Consider the following 14,619-nt stretch of genomic DNA (forward strand, 5'->3'; position numbering starts at 1 on the left):
GCGCAGGCGCGGGCTCCTCTGTCCGGGCCTCGGCCAGGACCACCCCTAGGCTCGTGGAGTCCTGGGAGTTGTAGTTTGCTCTGAGGACAACCTGACCTGTCAGCCTGCACAGTCTTGGGAGTTAGTCAATGCCCCAAGCTTACACTTGGCGTCAGGCTTACAGGATTATAGAAGTTGATAATAAATTTAAGTGAAAATTACAACAATAACCAAATGTCACTTGTAAAGGCAAAATGACTAATACCTTGACATAATTTTTAAAAATGTGCTACAGGGAACTTGAATACAAAACCGCCATTCCTTTCCAAGTGTTCCAATCATCCACCCCATCCTATCCCACCCGGGCCGTCCAGCTCCTAAGGGCAACTGCTCCCAGTTCTTATGGATGTTGCAACTGGCATTTGCTGCTCTCAGAATATGCATATGTCCCTATGTTTGATTTATGAATTTACGTCATTTAGAGATCCACCAACCAGGACCTCCAACTCCACAAAGTTATTTCTGTATTTTCTAACATCAAGTTAGGAAAACCTGTCATTAATTTATAATTGTTAATTTATAATTATAACTTTATAATTGTAATTTATATCTTCAGATGATAATGTCCAAGTGTTTAATGAGGCAGTAAATTTATTCAGGGCAATTTTTCAATAGTCCGAAGCTTTTAAAAACAAGTAGTCAAAAGCCTCTAACCAAGAAATTATAATAATTGTGGATGACTGCAAAGACAGAACAGTGTTGTTTATAATGATAATAAATCAAAAGACTAATTACAGATAGAGTGGAATCGAGAGCAAGGAAAATTACTAGGGATTAAAAAAGAGATAATTATAAAAATTACTAGGGAAAAAAGAGACAATTGATTAAAAAGGTCAAGAAGACATCATAAACCAATATGCCAATGTATCTAACAACTGACATTTAAAATAAATGAATCAAATACAAATATACAAATATACAAATCTGCAATTATAAAAATTGGAAACTTCAACATCCTTCTCTCAACAATTGAAAGAACAACTAGACAGGTCAGCAAGGATATAGAAAAGCCCAACTTGGTCTAATAGATATTTACAAAATATTTCTCTGAACAACAGAATACACATAATTTTAAAGTATCCTTGGTGTGTGTGTGTGTGTGTGTGTGTGTGTGTAAAGATAAACTGTATCCTGGGCCATAAATTTTTAAATAGGCAAAAGAAATGAATAGATATTTTACCAAAGTGGATATCCAGATGGCAAAAAAGCACATGTGAAGATGTTCATCACTATCCATTAAGGAAGTACAAATTAAGACCACAGTGGAATATCATCATACATCTATTAGAACAACTACACTTTAAAAAAAAATAATGCCAATTCCAAATGCTAGTGAGTGTGGGCCCCTTGGAAACAGTTTGATTCCTCAAATAGAATTGATTATATAAAATTATGGCCAGTCTAAGAAATCATTAAAATTATGTTGTAAAATAATATTTACTTAATGTTGTGAGACATTTCAAATTGCATGGTGGGAATTGTTTGGTAATTTCTTTTTTAAAAATGAGTTGACTGCAGTGGTTTGGAAGGCTGAGCCAGTAGGGTTGCAAGTTTGAGGCCAGCCTCAGCAATTTAGCAAGGCCCTGAGCAAGTTAGCAAGACCCTGTCTCAGAATAAAAAGGGCTAGGGTTGTGGCTCAGTGATTAAGTGTTCCCTGTGTTCAATCCCTGCTTTCCCCCCCTGCCACTGAAAAAAGAAAAAACAAACATACACCTATATGATTCATACCCCTAGGAATTTATTCCAGATAAACGGAAACTCGTGTTCACACAAAAATCTGGTATGCAATTTGTTCACGACTTCCTTATTTACAACTTCCCAATAATAAATAAGCTGTGCTTCTATCGGTGACTGGAAAGACAAACTATTATATATCTATACCAAAGAATACCACTCAGCAATAAAAAGATAACAAAAACAATTGAGACATATAACAATTAAGCCCTGTTCTAGGTGAAAAAAAGTCATTCTCAAAAGGTTACATAATGTATGGTTCCATTTATGTAGCATTCTTAACAGTAGAGGGATGGAGAAAATATCAGTGGTTGTTAGGGTTTGGCAGGGTGTAAGTAGTAGATGTGATAATGTAGCGGGTAGCAGGAGGGACATTTTTGTGGTGATAGAGTTGTTTTATATCTTGATTATGGTGCTGGTTACACAAATCTACACATGTAATAAAATGACATATATCTAGACAAACTTAATACAAGCGTCAAATTTCTGAATTTGGTAATGTGCAAAACTTATGTAAGATGGAATCACTGGGGGAAACTAGACAGAGGTTCTATGAAGCCTCTCTATACTATTTTTGAGACTTCTTATGAATATATAATTCCTTCAAAATTCAAGGAAGGAAAAAAACCCCTTGGAAACAGTTTGATTCCTCAAATAGAATTGATTATATAAAATTATGGCCAGTCTAAGAAATCATTAAAATTATGTTGTAAAATAATATTTACTTAATGTTGTGAGACATTTCAAATTGCATCAAATGTAATAAAACCAACATGAAGCATTCAATATTGTACCTTTTTTTTTTTGGTACCAGGAATTGAACTCGGGGGCACTCAACCACTGAGCCATATCCACAGCACTATTTTTTATTTCACTGAGTTGCTAAGTGCCTTGTCATTGCTGAGGATGGCTTTGAACTCAAGATCCTCCTATCTTAGCCTCCCAAGCTGCTAGGATTACAGGCATGAGCCACCACACCTGGCCTCATTATAGTACCTTTTAATAAAAAAGTATGCTTATGGAAAAGAGCTCAGCAGGATGTCAGCAAGGTGTGGAGGATGGATTACCTGGAGTGTTGAGATTACACGTGCTTACATTTTCATCTGTGTATATTTATCTCCGCAATGAGCATTTATTGTTCTGTGATTTTTAGATACAAATTGTTCTTAGTTTTTAAAAGCTCCTATGTTGAGTTCATGGTTCTCTACAAGAAAGCCAGCCATGGCCAGCTGATGATGATTCTTTCCTCCCTCCTCATTGTTTTTGGAACACACACACACACACACACACACACACACACGGAGAGAACATTCTTGACTATGTTAGTTTGCTAGGGCTTATGTACCAAAATACCACAGTCTGCGTGGCTTAGACAACAGAAACTCATTTTCTCAGTTCTAGAGTCTGGAAGTCCAAGATCAAGGTGTTGATTTCTCCTGAGGTCTCTCTCCATGGCTTGTAGATTGCTACCTTCTCCTCATCGTGTCTCTACATGGTCTTTTCTCTGAGCATATCCTTGGTGTCTCTTAGATCTTAGTCTCCTTATAAGGCCACCAGTCAGACTGAATCAGGGCTTACCCCTAACACAAACCTAACCACCTCTTTTTAATTTAATTACTACTTAAAGACCTTATCTTCACATACAGTCATATTTTGAGGTACTGGGGGTTAGGACTTACACATTTGAATCTGGTGGGGGACGCCATTCAGCCTATAATAATGGGTGTAACAGGCCCTCAGCTCTCCACCCATATCAACTACTAGATATGCACGTGAATGAGCCTTCAGAGGATTCCAGACCCAGCTTTCAAGTGTCACTTGATCCCCAGGACATCATAAAACAAAGATAAGCCAGTCCTGTTGTGCCTTACCTGATTTTCTGACCTACGGAAACTGCTATCAATAAATGACTTCTGTTATTTTCAAGTCACTGAGTTTTAGAACATGGTTGTGTAGCATTCATTAATATCATCCTCCTGGATGAGTTACTCGTTGCTGCAGAACACATTGCCCCAATCTTTAGTGGCATAAAGCAACAGTACTGATTCATCTCATCTCACAGTTTCTTTGGGGGGTGGGAATCAGTTGGCTCTGCTAAGGGCTGCTCATGAAGTTGCAGTCAGATGTCGGCTGAGGCGACAAGTCATCTGAAGGTCTGGCTGGGACTGAAGGATCAACTTCCAAGACAGTGAGCTCAAAAGGTTAGAAGAGTTGTACCCTGAGGCTGCTGGAGTGTGCAGGGTGAGGTAGGTTGTTTCCTCCAAAGCAAGTGATCTGAGATACCAGGGCAGAAGCTGCTAGACCTTTTGTGAAGCCTCAGGGCGTCACATTCGGTCACTTTTGGGGTTCTCTGCTGGTCACATAGGCCAGCTGCATTGTTGGAGGGGACTGCACAAGGTTGTGAATACCCAGAGACAAGAAGCACAGTGACATTCTCAGAAGCTGCCTACAACAATGTTAATAAGAGAGACCACCTACTTAGTACTCGTTATGTGTTTGGCTTTATAGAGAAAGGATCCCGTTTATCTTTACCACAACCTTATGCAGCAGATAATTTTCATACTGAGTTTACAGATGAGGAAACTGAGACTCAGAGTTATTAAATATCTTGCCCAAGGCCATACACAGAGCAAAGGGAGGAGCACCGGTGGAGCCTAGCTGACTGAGACTCCACCCTAGCCTCTCCTGCCTGTGTTTTCTTCCTTTCCATCTTCCCACTGCCAATTTTCGCCTCTGTTTCCTCCCCATTGCCCAGGTGTATGGATCCCTTCGAGGACTGTCTTACTGCTCACCCTCTTCCAGGCTTGATTCCACTGTTCTGGTTCAGGGTGGGCCCGTACATATTAACTATTTCAAAAATTATATGAAAAAAGGACTTGTCTGTTAAATGAATGTCTACTGTAACCCTACACAGTTTGACACCCATGCATCTATTTGGATCTTTCAAAGGAATCCTCAGACTCAAGGCAAATGGAGAATCAAGAAGGCAGATAATCCCAGTGGAATCTGTGCCCAAATCAGAAAAATGGGGCCAGGGCAAGGTCTGGGATAGCTGGATTGATTGAAAAGGCAGAACTGGATTCCTCCTGTATCCATCAATCCAGGGTTGGTTTCTCCGGATATGGCCCTGGAATGAGGATTGGAAGGGCTTTAATATACTTTTTAAAATAGGACAATTTCATTGGAAAAAAAAGTAAGTTTTGTTCATCTTCCCTGTTGTATGTTTTTATATACATACAAGGTTTTATTTGGCCAGTTCGCTGATGGTGTGATGGGCAGTTCTGTTGTCATTGGGCTTTCGAAGCCAGTTGGCCATGGGCACACTTCACTTCCCCTCCCACGGTGGGCACTTACTGCCCTGCAGGAGCAGAAGATGGAATCAGGGCTTTGTCAAGGTCTCTGCTGTGCAATGAGTTGGATAAATAATTAAATGTGACCTGGGGGGAGGATAATTATGAAAAACTTAACTGATTGGGTGCCTTTAATAAATGCTAAGCTTGGAGGAAGATGTGCACCGTTTGCCTAATTTCCAATCACCCCAGTCTTTTATCTCCTCACCCCGACAGGACCACTTTGCTCCTTTTGCTCCCGTTAATGGCTGACGTTTGAACTGTCCAGCCCACGCAGCCTGTGAAAGATTTTATTCCAAACTTGAGAGGGAAGGAAGCTACCCCTGTTTTTGTAAATGGCCAACATCACATTGAAAAGAGGTGCAGTTGGTCTACACACCTGAGGAACAACGCAACTGAGGACCCCAGGAACTGGCCACACCACACCTACAAGACTGTCTTGGGTCACTTCCTTGTCTCTCTCTGGGGGTTTATTTTGTCAAATAGATGCAGCTACCCCCTGAATTTGGCTACTTCTGAATTCTCCAACTCAGTGTCTTCACTTCCCCCATATCTTCAATATCTTGGAGGATAGTTCCACTGGAAATTTAATTGTCAATAGATGAATAGATAAAGAAACTGTGGTATATATACACAATGGAATATTACTCAGCATTAAAAGAGAATAAAATTATGGCATTTGCAGGTAAATGGATAGAATTGGAGAACATCACACTAAGCATAATAAGCAAATCTCAGAAAACCAGGGACCAAATGTTTTCTTTGATAAGTGGATGCTAATCCATAATGGGGGTGGGGCATGGGATGAGTGGAGGAACTTTGGATGGGGCAAAAGTCAGGGGAAAGGGAGGGGACACGGGGGTAGGAAAGATGATGGAATGAGATGGACATCATTACCCTAGGTATGTGTATGATTGCACAAATGATGTGACCTTACTTCGTGTACCAGAGAAGTGAAAAATTCCATTTGTGTACAATGAATGGAAGAGCTTTCTACTGTCCTGTATAAGTGATTAGAACTAATAAAATAATGCAGAGTGCACTGGAATGCCTAATACTGGTGAGGGTATGTAGGGAAAGACACACTCATTTACTACTGGTGAGAATAAAAACCAGTGTGAATCAGTTAGGGACTGCTTCAGGCTCTTAGAAACTGAGTCCTGCCTGAAATAGGTTAGAATAATCATGTCTTTGTTATTTATAAGAAATAGCCCAGAACTATTTGATGGCTCTAAGATTCCAGACTTATTTTTTTCTTTACTTTCCCATCCTAAGAGTACACAGCTTCCATCCTTGAAGTCATGACATAGTAGTTGTAGCTCCTGCCATCACAACAGAGATCCACAAAGGAAGTGGAGGAAAGGCTAGAAGCAAAGGAGCTTACTCAAAACGTTTCCCTATATTTTATCTGCCATCCCTACCTGCAAGGGAAGCCCAGCCTTTTGATTACTAAGGGAGAATGGATTTGGGGTAGATTACTAGCACTCTCCCCCAGGAAGTCTTTTTGGAGGAAAAGTCAGAGATTTAAAAATTTCAATGCATTGACTGTTGACTCAGAAATCCCACTGCTAGCCAGGCACTGTGGAGCACGCCTGTAATTCCAGTGGCTCAGGAGGCTGAGGCAGGAAGATCATGAGTTCAAAACCAGCCTCAGCAAAAGCAAGGCACTAAGCAACTCAGTGAGACCCTGTCTCTAAATAAAATACAAAATAGGGCCGGGGATGCGGCTCAGTGGTCGAGTGCCCCTGAGTTCAATTTCTGGTACCAAAGGTGGGGGGAAAAAATCCCACTGCTAAGAATGTATCCTGGAGATATGTTCTCAAAGGTGTGGATGCCCTTGAAAGCTGCCCCCTGTTACCAGCTCAGGAAAGGACTCATCTAAATCTAAGTCCCAGCACATGCCAGGCTCTGATCCACTGAACAGTCAGTGCCTCTTCCTAAGAAGGAGGTGGGTAGAGAGGTAGCTGAAGTGCAGAGGTAGGGGCCCCTCTCTGAGCCAAAGCAGGACGGGAGGGAAAGATGCATAAGTGTGTCTCCTGCAGTCCCCCAAGCACCCACTCAGCAGGAAGGCAGAGAGTAGGCCGGGCATCTCATGATTGCTGAGGGATGCTCCAGTGTCAAGGGTGAACCCTGAAACCTGGGCCTGTGTGCCAGGGCCCTGCCTGACCAGCCACGAAGACACAGCACTAGTGGCTCAGAGCAAACAGCTCTCTGGGCCCCTGGTGGTGCCCTTCACTCACTGCTCCTTCTAACTGAGAGCCTGAGAGCCTGAGAGGACCCCTGGAAAGGAAGTCTTGGAGATTCGTGTGGAAACAGCCCCATCTGTGGGGAGGGATGAGGCCTGAGTCAGTGGGCAACTATGCTTTCTTTCTCCAAATTTCTCCAAATTCATGAGGTTTTTGGAAAAAGGACTGAGTTGTGACATGGCACATGTGTGCAAGCATAACTGGTCCCTCTTGCCTCCTCCCCTCTCCCCACGGAATTCTCAAAGGTTTCAGCAGGCAGGGGGACAGCATTGTCACCTGCTCAGGACATCTTTCCTATCTACCTGAATCTTAAGCAGCACCTTCCTTATTGGAGAATAAAAGAAACGGAGTAAAGAAATGGAGGCGGAAGTGAAGGAGAGTAAGAGAGACAGACTAGCTGAGCCCCTGGATCAGGTGAGACCTGAAGCTAAACCCTGGGCATTTTAGAAATGCATGCCAATCATTTCTCTCCTCCCTGTTTTTTCCCCCTTTCCTTGATCCAGTTTAACTAAGGTTTGCACCACCGCTGGGCTTGAGTCAAACTGATAAAGATAGGGAATAGAGAAAGAAAGGACAGAGAAATTCTTTCTCTTTCCCATCCTTCAAGTTCTCAAGGCTGCCTTGGGAGGGGGAGAAGAACACACCAAAGGGGTGTGACTGGGGCCACAGTGTGCTGGTGGTCTCCGAGAGAGGCCCTACCGCTGAAACCCAAGGGAAGGGGAGTGGAGATTGGAGACTCACATCAGAGAGTGCAGCACAGACGAGGGAAAGCCAGCTCTGAGAGGTTGGTTGCTCAACCCTTCAAGGCCCATGAGGCACCCCCAGATTGGGACTGACAGGAACCAGGAGTGTCCCCTGTTCATACACTGCCCACATGTTCTTTCCTGATGCTTTAATTTATCTTTTTAGCCAGACTTGTTGGAAAACAACCCTGGACTTCAGGTTTGAAATCAGACCTGACCGTGAACGCTCTGAGTGGCGGTGTGAACTTTCTAAGCCTCAGAATGTTGGCTCAGAAAATGGATGTCATGACACTGCAGGCATGGTGGCACAGATGCCACCTGGAAGCTTCTTGCTCCCTTGAGAATCAGGAAAAATTACCTGACTTGTCCCCACTCCTAGAGTCTCAGGTCCTGGCTGTTCTCAAGGCCACCCAGGGACTTCAGTGGACTTGCGTCCCCAGGGCTGCTGTAATGAATGGATTCAGGCTAGAAGCTTTGCACCTTCACAAGCTTCCAACAAAGCTCCTCACTCACAAGAAGAATTTGTGAAAGGAACGGAACAATAGACTTTGCTAGAAAACGGACATTAAGAATTGGGAGGTGCTGTTCACCACATCCAAACAGCGTCCACGTTAGACATTCTTGATCTGCAGCCATGAATGGGGCTTTTCTGTTGCCTCTTCCTTCCCTCCAAGCTCTGTGTGCACCGTCTGCCTTCCCCACTCTCCTCTCTTTTCCCCTTCCTTCCTTCTTCCCTTTCCTCCCCCCTGCTCTTGGCTTCTCCAAAACAATAATTCTTTCTCTTTTCCTTATATGGAACAGCCACTGCTTACTTCTGAGACCCCAATAACAACTACACCCAGGACCACGAGGCCTCAACTTCTGTCTTGCATCAAAAGGGTCCTTAGTTGCAGACAGCACAATCCATGTTGGCTGGCTTATGCATAACAGGGGTGATGGGGGATATTAAATAACAGCTCTGTTGGGATAAAGAAGGATCAGAGGGGACTGGGCTTCTAGGAATAATTCCCACAACCACAGTGTCCCAAAAAACTACCAAAGGATTTGCAGCCACAGTGGTCCCTGGATCTGGGTCCCCTGCCAATCCTAGAGAAGCCACATTTCTCTGCCATCCTTTCCCCAGGAGGAATACCAGCACACAGAGTTCCCTTCCTTCTTCCAAGTTAGAGGGCACATCTGCCTGGGAGAGCCTCAGTCTCAAGTGGACCCTTAGCTACAGGCAGATGGAGTTCGTAGCTCTCTGTGTCCAGAGTAGATGGGCAGTAGACAGCAGCTGGAGTGACAGCTGAGCAAACCCGGCTGTGGGGTGTTTCATGTTTTAAAAGGCAATTCCTTGCATAGGAGGAATTCTATGGCCAGATTTTAAGGTTCCCCCCGCTTTTACCTCACTGTATGGCAGTGTAAAAATCAAATAAGTCTGTGAAGTTATTTGCACTTTATGGGTGTTCAGTGCCTATTAATTAGGGAGGATCCTCTCCAGGTTGGAGAGGAATTTCCAAACCAAGATGCTTAAGGAGAAGGAAGAGAGAGGAAGAGAAGGAAAAGAAAGGGAATAAAGGGAACAAGAGTTAATTTTTAGGATTCCCCCCGACCCCTTTTGATTTTGTTCAAATGCTTTTTTGTTCTACTCTAATGACCAGCTTCACTCAGCATCAACGCAGCCTGATGAAACTGAGGAATGAGTCTGTCCTTCTGTGTTTAGTCCTTGACTTGGTGTCCACGGTGTGTCTTCTCTAGTCCCTTGTCCAGAGGCATCATGAATGGAGAACCTGTGATGCCCAGGCCAAACCTCTGGGATTAAGCAAGATGGACGACGTCCACTCCTTGGATGGTGCCCTGAAAAGCCTGGAGATCCCCCTGAAGGCTCAGTTGTTGAGTTTCCCAAGCAGACTGCATTTTCTTTACAAACCACCTAAGCAGTCTGCTGAGCATCACATGCAAACCAAGAGGTATCTGTCGATTAGGATGGCACCTCGTTAGTGGGGTCCCAGCTATGGGCCAAGTTGATTTCTATCTGATGCCACGTGGAACACCATTGCCTACTTAGGAAAGCTCCCACGAATGAAGAGGGAGGCTAAGGTCTCCTCTTCTGCATGAAGCACACCATTCTTCAACATTGCCTTCCTGCTGTGTTCTATCATTTGGGGTATTTATTGATTTTTTTTGGGGGGGGCGGTTTTGTAATGCACATTTTCAGACCACATGACCTCAGGAAAAACATCTGGTTGTTACATCCATCAAAGAGAAGGTGGAAGGCTCACTGGCTTTGCTTCTTTTATTTTTTGAAAAATTCTTCAAGTCTGATTGAATCTATTTGGTTCACAGCCAAGCTGGATGGGGGCAATCATCTGACATTCTTAATAATTCTGGGGGCGGGAGGGGAAGAAACCCTCTGTTTGCCCTACACTAATCAGATGGCCATCACTAAGCCCCATTTAGCTCAGAGGGGAAATTGCCAGCCCTTGACTTGACTTTGGGGGATGCAGAGACCAGGCTCTTTAATTTGCTCTGTCCTATATTTTGTTCTTCTGTCAAGTACTTGATCCTGGATTGTGAATGAGACATTTTGTAAAAGCAAAAAATAGTAATAAGGCTGATTTGCCAATGTGACCTAAAGAGCAAATGATCTCACCCGTGCATTAAGATTCACCAGTTCAGTAAAGGAAAATTGTTCCCGAAGATGAGGGAGGAGAATTCTTATGGGACCAAAGACGGCTTGTTAGAGCAGTAAAAGTCGTTCCTTCCCTGGGACAGGGAAGGAAATTCAACACGAGCTGCTCATTTTCCCACACTTCATTGAAGCGTTGCGCCTAGGGCTCCCTCCATGTCCCCCAATTCCAGGATTTCAAAACCCAATTAGCCTTATAGATATGCCTGAAACCAGATCTTTCCCACCTGTGGGTAGTGGTCTCACCTCTGTGACTTCCATTTGGTGTGCTGCTTTTTTAAATTGGGTTTATTTGAGAGGTGGTACCAGAAAGCTCTGACCAGGGAGAGAGAAGCGAGATAAGAAGGGAAGGAAACTGGTGCAGGTGAGTGACACCAGCCCTGGGGGGATCTGGCTTGGTGCCAGTGAGGAGGCTACAAAGACCATTCCTCAGAAGCATTCTACCCAGCAGGCAGGAGTAGTAGGAACTATTTTTGGGAGCATCAGCACCTCTTTCTACCCCACACCAGAGACAGGCTCAGGTGGAGAACCCCAGGTGTCTGCCTTAGGAAGCCTTGAGCATACAGAGGGCTGAGGGGGTGGGTCAGAAACCAACAGCATCTGTTCTACTCTGTCTCCTCCGTTTCCCATGAATGCACCACCTTGAATGAAGCCCTGTGACAGATACTGTAGCTGCCAAGGAGAATGAGATGGATGCTCTCTGGGATCTTCTGGAGCTTAGAATGTAGGAGGTAAGACCGATATATTCACATAAGCACACGAGTATATAATGAAATCAGGGACCGCAAGAACTGAGTGCTTTGGGAGAGGATGGCAGGAAATCATATCCTAGTTGGAGGAATCAGAGTGCTTCTTTGAGGAAGACATGGCAGTTAAGCCAGTAGAGATGGGAGAGAGATAGAAAGCACATTTCAGGAAGCAAATACAGTATTTGCAAAGGCTCTGAGGCACATGGGATCATGGTGATGAAGCTAGAGATGATCAGAGAGCAAGAGGGAGTGTTGGCTTAAACGAGACTAAAGAGGTGATCGTGGGACTGAGTGCAAAGAGCCACATAAGTGGTGCTTAAGGTTTGGGGCTCTGTTCTTAAAACAATGGAAGTTGCTGAAGGGTGTTAAGCTAGGAACTCATATGACTCAATTTTACTCCTCCAATTTAATATTGTGGCAAGTTACCCATAACAAAGTTTACCATCTCAATAACTGGTAAGTTCAATGGATTAAGTGCATTCATAATGTGCAACCATCCTTCTCCAGTGAAATTCTGTACCCATTAGACACAAGTTTCCCATCATGCCCTGCTTCCAACTCAGCCCCTGGCAACCAGTCTTCCTGTGTCTAGGACTTTGACTACTCTAAGTGCCTCATATAAGTGGCTCTTATATCTGGCACTTATATCTGTCTTTTTGTGATTGATTTATTTCAATTAGCACAATGTCCTCAAGGTTCGATATGATGAGATTTTTGAGTCTTAAAAGATAGATGTCTATATGATAGCTATTGGACAGAGGATGAATCAGTGTGGGAAAGAGAGATGTGAGCAGGAAGTTGTAGATGACCATGTTTGAATTAAACTTTTTTTGTGGGGTGCTGGGGATTGAACCCAGGGCCTCACACATGCTAAGCATCCACTCTACACATGAGCTACCTTCCCAGGCCCCAGATGACCATGTTTGGAACTCAGAGGAAAGGTCTAGTCTGGAGAGATGTCCTTGAAAATCTCTGGTGCTGACTGACCATGAGATGACCTTGCACATTTTGGATGTGTGCACCTTATCTTTCCATCTAGGCTATAAGCTCTGTGGGCTCAGGGTCTTCAACTTGTCCCTCTATCTATGTCACATGCACCTCACTCCAGTTACTTTAGCAGAAGCAACATGACGAATAAAATTTGCAATAAGAAGAGCCTGGCTTCAATGCCAGACTCACCACAGACTAATTGCATGAACTTGGGCAAGTTACTTGCTGTAACATGGCAACAATAATAATAATGGGACCAATTTCACAGATGACAGTGGAGGCGGGGCACTTAATATGATAGCATAAACTTTATGCTTAGAAAGGTGTCTGTTGAAAAGGAAGTGGGCAACAGAGGTGGGCAACAGAGATTGGCTATCAATTTGTCAGAACTAAGTCTCAGTTTTCTCCTCTGTAAAACATACAAAATGAAAACTTCCTATCAGTTAGTCATTGCTACATCACAAGCCATCCCAGCATTCAGAGGCTTAAAATATCAGTCACTTATCATTATCATGATTTGTGCATCTGTGCCAGCAGGGGCTGCTCCTCTGATCCCTGTGTGTGCTTGAGTATACCCAGGTGCAGTGCAGATGGCAGCCCTGTTCTACCTTCTCACTCTTCTCCTAAGTCCAGCAGGTTTGGAGTGGCATCCACTTTTCATGGACATGGCAAACTGCAAGAGCACAGGCCCCTGAACACTTTTACACACCTTTGTTCACATCATGTCAGCTAGCAATTCCACTGGCCAAAGAAAGTCACATAGTTGAGTGCAGGATCAAGGCACAGGGTGCCATAATAATAAAAGCAGGAAAAAGTCTCCCTCCCCGACACCTAATCAAAGTCTCCATATACACAGAAACCTGAAAACAGGAAAATAATCCCTCTGCGCTCCCAGGGGCAGTGTGGACAGATGCCATACTGGGCAGGCAACCACGACCTGGACACAGATTCCCAGGGAACCCAGGCTGCAGCGACATCAGAGATTGCTGGGTGTCTGCTGATAAAATGGCATCTGTGACACAGTCCCTTCCTGAAAGGCTTATTATACTTACTCAGGAAGTGGAAGTTGGGAAAGAAGAGGTGTTTTGAAAAGGCTTTTGTGTTTTTCTTATTGAAGCAATAATAATATTCTTTTCATTATGGACAAAAGTAAAAATGTAATTGAGATCTCCCTTCATTTCACTCTCTAGAGTCTTGCAGGTAGCCTTCTGGTCTACCTCCGCCAGGAGGTTTTCTCTGTGTGGGCGCATCACCACGCAGAGCGAGGTCACACTGTGCGCTTTCTTTTGTAATCTGTCTTTTCCTCTTTTCAATAGGTAGCTGTGTGGGCAAGAGGGTCTTTTGGGAGTGACAGCAGTTCTCATGGGAATCACAGGTGGGTGGGAGTGGGGGGCATTGACTCACCTATGCGGCCAAAACCATTTTGCTTTAAGTGCCTTAGAAATGAGCGCAGACATTTTAAAATTATCGTTTTTCTATTTTTAATAAGCCCATAATTTTCTTTGTTGCCATGGGTGCATGTTTTCACTTTGTTCATGATTACTGTATTTTGTTCCATTGAGGTGAGTCTCTAATTATACCAGTGAAGGGAGCTAATTGCTCACTCTTGGGGATCATAGAGAAATTATTTATTTTACAGAGGTTAAAGGAACCTTAACAATGATTTGGTCCAATCCCCCTAGTTCATGGATCAGAGAATTAAAGTCTAAGTTAGGTGACAAAACTGGATGAGGGCATAAACCTAGCAAATGATAACATCTTCTGACCCCGGGAAAGCTTTGCATGTTTTCCAAATGCTTCCAACTTGTGGGAAGATGTGAGAGTGTTGTAACACTGTGATGAGAGAGGGGGCCCTTGGTTGAACATCCTGTTCAAGTCCACCTTAGCTGTGACCTTGCTTTTGTAGAAACCCACACAACCAGGTGGGAACTCTGGCCATGGGGACTGACGGCAGAGAGGAGCCCTGTCATGGCGTGGACTCAGAAGGGGCAAAGCTAGAGGAAGAGGGAGCAGGGCGGTTAAGAGTTGAGCCCAGGAGGATATGTTGAGGGTTAGACTGGAGCAGCCAGTGATCAGGAGCCTGTGACCACTGAAACAGGA

The sequence above is a fragment of the Callospermophilus lateralis genome, chromosome 1, assembly GCF_048772815.1.
Source record: "Callospermophilus lateralis isolate mCalLat2 chromosome 1, mCalLat2.hap1, whole genome shotgun sequence".
NCBI lineage: Eukaryota > Metazoa > Chordata > Mammalia > Rodentia > Sciuridae > Callospermophilus > Callospermophilus lateralis.